Source organism: Nycticebus coucang, chromosome 13 (genome assembly GCF_027406575.1).
Source record: "Nycticebus coucang isolate mNycCou1 chromosome 13, mNycCou1.pri, whole genome shotgun sequence".
Lineage (NCBI taxonomy): Eukaryota > Metazoa > Chordata > Mammalia > Primates > Lorisidae > Nycticebus > Nycticebus coucang.
Window position 1 is genome coordinate 20785959 of NC_069792.1, and position 6000 is coordinate 20791958.

Sequence of the window (6000 nt, forward strand, 5' to 3'; positions counted from 1 at the left end):
GGGTCACATTTCAACCTGATGTGATTTGAAACAGCTAAGGTACTGAATCCTTAAATATAGGGTATGTAATGGAAACTCAGCTCACAACCCCTTGATTCTACTGAGGCTTGGAAAGCTTCAATAAGATAAAACTGTAGATAAAGCCAACCAAGGAGCATAACCCTTTATCCCCTCTCATACCACAGCCCAAGTTCCCCCTCAAACCCTTACATTTTATATTTCCAGTCAAGTGCTCTTTGAACACCAAGCAAAAGTTATTTATTTTTAACCAATGAAGAGTTAAAATCCAAAAATTATTAACTACCCAAAACATATTAAATCCATAATTTGAAAGCTCTTTTCTGCCCTCTGTTTCAGTATCCTGACATCTAAAAGTCAAAGAACTCCTCTGTTTAAGACTGAAATTCCCAGGAGGAGGAAGGCTCAGATTCAGCCTGAGAGCACACAATGGAATCACAGCTGACGATGCACATCTTTTTCTAGATGTCTCCATATGCTTGAGAGGTTTTCTTTTTTTTTTCTCCCCTAGCATCAGGCGACTTGCTACTCTCTACCACCAAGACCCTGAGAACATTTCAAGGATTGTTATAGAGAATAGAGCATACAAAAGAGAGAGAAGGGCATGTTGTCAGAGTGCCCATCAGCAACTAAATTACTAATGATGGGGGGTTTTGAATGTTGTCCAATTCTGAATGGTGTTTATAATACTCCCTACTTCTGAAGTCAGTCTAAATGAATGTTTCCTTATCGTCTCTGTTTTTTCTCTTATCACTCAAACCACACCTCAAAGGTACAGCAAAATGCAATAAATTAAGTCTACATGAACACAATTACATTGGATTGGAAATTCCTGTTCCGAATCTGAGAATGGCATATTACAACAGAAAACATTTGTAGGGTTTGGCAAACACTATTCCCTAAAACTACAGTCCCCCTCAATTCTTTTTTAGCAATCCAACGTTAATAAAAGCTTGAGAACCCTGTAGAGATGAGATAAACATCATGCCTAAACAAAAATACTCCCAAACTTAGTCAAATTCATGGGATGCTAATTACAAAACTGAAGGATTCATTCTTAATCTAATATTACTCATTCTTTTAACTTCCAAAGATTCTACAAACTGTAGTTGTGTTTAAAAGGAATGTTGCTGCTGTCAGGGTGCACTAACCTAACCAACAAAGAACAGGAGCGCCTACACATACACATACACACACACCACAGCTCTTCAGCAACTACTGTCTTTTTAAAAGACCATTCTTGAAGTGCAACCTGTGATCTTTATAAAGAAGCAAGGACCTACCTTTACTCTTCCTAAAAGTTAGGAGTTGAGAACGTCACTTGACAGAATACACTCAATAAACAGTTAAAACAACAAAGATGTCTCCAAACATTGTATAAACCAGGAAAGTACCCACACACTTTACAAGTCAGCAGTGTTTAAGAAGAAAACTAAAATTATTTTTAAGAATCTTTTGTGTGGGAGTAATCTGGCAAACTATATTTTACTCAGACTTTTTTCTGTAGACAAATATCCTTTGACTAGCTTTGCGCCTTAAATAACCACGCTTTGTGTTTCAATCCTAACTTCATTGTATTTACCCAAGAAAAGGCAAAAAAAGAACCAACAAAAAATGCATACCATAAACCACAACTTTTTTTAATACGTATCATGCGGAACTTTCAAGCACACTTTGACAATTAGCAATCTAATTAAACAAGGAACCAGTTAAGCCATCAGAAACAATGATGCTTTCCACTCCCAATAATCAGTTGACGTTAAGACTACTCCGAAGCCTTCATTCCAAGGGTCCTCTTTCAAATTTCATTGTTCTCATACTAGTGCAAATGAGTGAAACTGACAGAGAGGTAAACAGACAACTTCTAAGACCCTTAGCGGTAAACCAGACGCTGAGGTCCAGAACCCTGTTACTACACCATATGCCATGTTAGAAACGGGCCTCTGGGAGTTCCTGCCATATCCCAAAGTGGCTTTAGACTTGGTCGCGTCTAAGACAACGTCTATGGCGGTACCGGGAAAATACAGTACCTCGTGTACCTCTCATGTCACCTCGGGTCACAGCCCGCACAAGAGACACTGCCCCACAGATGGAGGAGTGGGTGACCAGGGATGGACACGAGGGGAGAGCTCTTGGCGTCTCCATGACTCCCCCACCCCGCTCGCAACTCCGCTCTAACTGGTCCGGAGAAACCCCGCCTCCGTCTTTCCCCCGATCTCCACGATTGGTTTACCGACACCCGGCAGGTCAGCTCCTCGCCTTCGATTGGCTGACTGCCCCATCAGTCAGACGCAGCAAGATTCGGGTCGGTGGGAGGGGAAGGCGTTGGAGGGGGTGGAGTGGGAGTGGGATTAGAGGACGCGGTGTCGGAGGAGGGCGTTCAGGCTGGGTCTCTGGTTTAGGAAAGTTTCCCCTACCAGTAACAGCCCCAGAAGGCATTAGGCCCGGAGTGGAAGGGGGCTCCGGTCCCCGATTCCCGCCCCTCGGTCCCGCAGGCCCCGGAAACCACTAGAGGAGGGGAGAAAAGGGAGGGCCCATCTAACCAGGGACCGACCCACCCCCGATCTCGGAAGAGGCGCCTCCGGGACTCCCTGGAGGGGAGGGGGGCGGGGAGCTCCAGCCCGCAGCGACGACCCTAGCCCCCTCCCCCAAGCAGCCCTCGGAAGCCCGAGAGAGAAGTGTCCCAGGGCCTGGGGCGTGACCGTCGCGAGCCGGCCTGGAGGGCCCCTCCCGCTTCCCGCCTGGGGCCCCGAGGGCCTGTCCCTTCAGGGGTGGCGAGAGGGGGAGAAAAAAGGGGGCGCTGGCGAGCCAACCCGGAACCTCCCGGACCGCCTCCCGCCCCCAGCCCTGGCCCCAGCGCGCCTCCTGCACACATGCCCGCACCCAGAAAGTTAAGTCAGGGGCAAGCCCAGCTCGGCGCCGCTGCGGCCCGGCCCCCGGCTCCCCGCCCCCACCGCGGCCCGGCCTGCTCGGCCCCTGCCCGCCCCGCCCGCTGCAGCTCCTTCCCGTCCGCCCGCGGTGCGCGCTGCGGCGCCCCTCGCCCCCCGCCCCTGGCGCTGACACGGGCCAGGCCAACCAGTCGGGCCGCGGCTCCCCTCCACGACCCCGGGGCTCAGCCCGCCGGCCGCCCCTGACACCCGGCTTCACCTTCACACACACCCCCAGCACATCCCGAGTCCTGTCTCCCCTCGCCCGGATCCCACTCTCCGCTGCAGCCGCTCCGCATTTCCATTAAAGAATGCACCTTCTCGGGATTCACCTTCCCGGCTCCACCGCACTCGCCCAGAGGGGGCCAGAGCCTCGGTCCCCGCCGACCCCGCACCAGGCTGGGCGGCGGACTCTCGCTCCTCCGGGCGGGGGCCGCACCCGCGCCCCCGGCCTCCCTGCCGCGCCTCGGCGCTCACCTCTCGCCTGCGCCGCGGGCTGCAGCCTCCGCCCGCCTCACGCTCCGGGACTCGTCTCCTCTCGCAAGGCGCTGGAGCGCCTCCTTTCTCTCCCGGGGACTCCGCGTCTCCCCGCCGCTTCCCGCCCTCCCCACCCCCCAAGCTCCAACTCCCCAGCTTCGCGGCGCCTCCGGGATGCAACTCGCGTTTTCCGCGCACTCCGGCAGCGGTCCCCGCACACAAAAACAGCCCTCTCGGAGGCGCACGGCTCCGCCGGGCTGCGCCGCAGGAAGGGCAGTCGCGGCCGGGGGTGGGGACGCAGCGCCCCCCGCCTCCCGCCCGCCCTCGCGGCCCCGGGGGAAGGCGCGGTTACCGGCTCGGGTCGGTCACGCCGTCAGGTGCCGGCTGCCGTCGGCGCTGACCTTCGCCGCCAAAGCTGTAGCTGAGGCTGCGGCCGCCATGTTCCCGTGTTAATAACTGCTGCCTGGTTGTTTATTTCAATGGAGATCCTCCCCCAACTCCCTCCTCCTCCTCCGCGTCTCCGCACTTGCGGAGAGAGAGACAGACCAGGCGAGCTCGCTCTGGCAGGGGAGGGGGCTCGGGAGGCAGGCGGTCCCTCCCTCCGCGTCCCCGGCAGTGGCTGCCACCACCAAGTCCTGTCACTGGGGAAAAGACGGAGCGGAAACTTGCCTTCCGCGCCCCTGAGGAAGGAGCAAAGGTGGACTGAGGGTTGTGTGGGGAGAATACCCCGCAGCATCTCTGAGAAGGCAGCCTGGAAAGAGGTGAAGAGTAAGGGGACAAGATGGGTGACTCTGGTAGAGGAAGGGTGACGATGGGTGACTGGAAGGGAAGGGAGAGTAAACAGAGGACTCCATGGGAGGGCAAAGGGCAGTGCCAAAAAGGAAAGCTAGCGAGTGGGACAGGCCGGAGCCGCAGAGTGGAGGCGACGGAACCTTGGGGTTGTAGACGGCAGGAACCATGCCCCAAGACGGAGGTGGGGATAGCCAAGTGCCAGGGTCGCCCCGGAGGAGCCTCCCACCCGCGCTCCGGCCGGGCCCCTCTGCCAGCAGCCTGCGTCTCTCCGGGCGCCCTGCGCCCCACTTCACCCCACTCGCGGTGCTGCGGCTGTCCCAGGAGGCGCCCCTCGTCCGTCTAGTCCCCCTGTTTTACAACGATTGGCTTCTCATGTTGCAGTTAGATCTCAAGAGGGGATACTTGGATTGGGGGGGAGCTTAAAGGGGTGTCACCCAACAATCGCATAATAAAGCAAAAGCTACCCACACCGTGTAAAACCTAACCTTGTTGAGAATTCTTCGCACGCCATGAAATCACAAAAATTTTAATTACAAAGTCCACTCTCTAGACATCAGCGAAGTAAAGTGTTAAGGGAATTGACACCAAAATTTGAGAACCCCCATTTAAGTGTTACTTGGATTGGTTTTAAACTTTGGGAAAAAGCAAGTTTTTTTCCAGCTTACACAGTAATTGTTGAAAAATCAGCAATGATTATTGAACAGCAATTATCAAATATGAGAGAACACATTTCCTTTTTTTAGTTTTATAATGAAAAGGGTCTCTTGCCATATACAAAATAGTGTTTATTGAACAGTTACTATGTATCTAGCTATGAAGTGATTTATATTGATTTTAATCTTCAAGTTTACAAAGTAATTGTCATTTTACACCTCCCACAAAAAAATTGAAGCTTACAGAAGTCATTTGTGAAGGGTCACATAGCCAGACCGCTGGAGAGGATTTGAGTACAGTTCTGGTGAGCTCCAAAGCCTATGCTTTTATCATGTCTCCAACCTCAAATTTGTGGGAATACCAATTTTACTAGGGGAGAGAAAAAGTATATGTATGGTGTGTGTGTGTTTGGAAGGCTGTAACAACAAATGCTAGCACAGAAGAGTATCAGATGAAATGGGTGTGTAGGGAGGTACTTCCACTTTTTATTTTGTACACCTATCTAGTGTTTGAAATGTTTGCACTGACCATGTATTAAAGAAGAAAAATTTTTAAGATTTTTTAAATTGTCTAGAATTACAGAATTATGCTCCTTGAAAACCCAAAGCACATTTCCAAAAATTGGGAGAGGAAACAGGAAATGGAGGGGTGTCTATGTGTTCTTACAATAATGTAGTAGTCACCTGAGATCTGTCACACTGCTGAACTCTCAATTTTTTTTTGATGCCCTTATCACTGACTATGAATTATCAGGAGTTGTGATAAAGATTCTCTTTCTTGCTTTCTATCCCTCCTTTTGTTGAAAATCTAGAGTCCTTGGGGCGGCGCCTGTGGCTCAGTCAGTAAGGCGCCGGCCCCATATACCGAGGGTGGTGGGTACAAACCCAGCCCCGGCCAAACTGCAACCAAAAAATAGCCGGGCGTTGTGGCGGGCGCCTGTAGTCCCAGCTGCTCGGGAGGCTGAGGCAAGAGAATCGCTTAAGCCCAGGAGTTGGAGGTTGCTGTGAGCTGGGTGAGGCCATGGCACTCTACCGCGGGCCATAAAGTGAGACTCTGTCTCTACAAAAAAAAAAAAAAAAAAGAAAAAAAGAAAATCTAGAGTCCTTCAGTCCTCTGCAATAGATTTCACACT

General features: G+C 51.8%; 1 protein-coding gene across 6 annotated transcripts in view; it reads right to left on the minus strand.

Annotated features, from left to right (window-relative positions):
• NCOA2 (nuclear receptor coactivator 2) overlaps positions 1-4662 on the minus strand; it is a 322367-nt gene extending 317705 nt beyond the window's left edge. For 2 of the 6 annotated variants that reach the window (XM_053558597.1, XM_053558592.1), the window contains exon 1: positions 3775-4662. The gene's annotated coding sequence lies outside the window, so the exon portion shown is untranslated. Of the gene's footprint in view, positions 1-3165; positions 3258-3277; positions 3531-3774 lie in introns of those variants that run through there. The other 4 variants (XM_053558593.1, XM_053558598.1, XM_053558594.1 and 1 more) reach the window with 4 other exon arrangements.
• Between the last annotated feature and the right edge of the window lie 1338 nt (positions 4663-6000).